The following is a 1005-nucleotide window of genomic DNA, read 5'->3' on the forward strand; positions in this document are numbered from 1 at the left end:
TGTTACAGTTTACAGTCTTTCCAGTCCTGATTCACTTGCTCTGTGGTTATTGACTTGGGTTACGAACAGACTCCACCAAGTGGTAAGGAAGATAACTGCACCTAACAGAAGCAAGATAACTGCACCTAACAGAAGCAATGGGTTTTGTTTTGATTTGTTAGACCTACCAGTATATCTCCTTATAGTCGAAATAATATTATTATCATACATATATTTATATGTGGTACATTTAGGATGTAGCCTATGTCTGAAGAAATGGAACAAAATAATTACCACACAAGATTCTGATGTGACCAGTGCTGGGTGTGTAGGCTAATAAGCTGTGGATTAAAGTAGAGTGATTGCAAGAAACAAAGACATTTGCTGCGAGAAGACAGCGTTTTAAGGTAGGCCTACACCGTTTGGTTATACATTTTGTTGACTTATGGTTGTGGTTTGAAGTAGCTAAGTTTGGCTTATTTGCTGCATGGTGGGTTTATTGCACAATGTAGACAGACTTTTTGTAAGCTATAGGCTACTATACTATAGGCCTATTTTGTAAGCCTACTCTTCTAAACATCCCCACACCCAAAACTTTGTGCCCATGCTCATCCTGTCTTCCTTAAACGATATTTCAATTTCAAACTGTCAAAATGACAGTGGAGTGCACATTTGCATGGAACAGTAGCGTGATGTAGCCTAACCTAGGCCTATGAATGCTTTGGACTGTGATGATGGCTCCAGTGGTGTAGTCTACTTTTTGAAGTGGGTATACTGTATATTTGAGCATTTTTTGATGTGTGTATAGTCTACTGTATATATTTGTGCTATTGTAAATAATGGATCAATCAATTTTAAGTGGGTATACTGTAATCCCTGAAATTTTGAAATGGGTGCATATACCTGCGTTTTACGTAGACTACACCACTGGCTGTGCATTTCATCAAGGTGAAGGCTACAATTCTCCACTTCAGGTTGATATTTTGACAACACTAATGTCCACATGTAGTACGACTGCAGATTTCG

Source organism: Engraulis encrasicolus, chromosome 12 (genome assembly GCF_034702125.1).
Source record: "Engraulis encrasicolus isolate BLACKSEA-1 chromosome 12, IST_EnEncr_1.0, whole genome shotgun sequence".
Taxonomy (NCBI): Eukaryota; Metazoa; Chordata; class Actinopteri; order Clupeiformes; family Engraulidae; genus Engraulis; species Engraulis encrasicolus.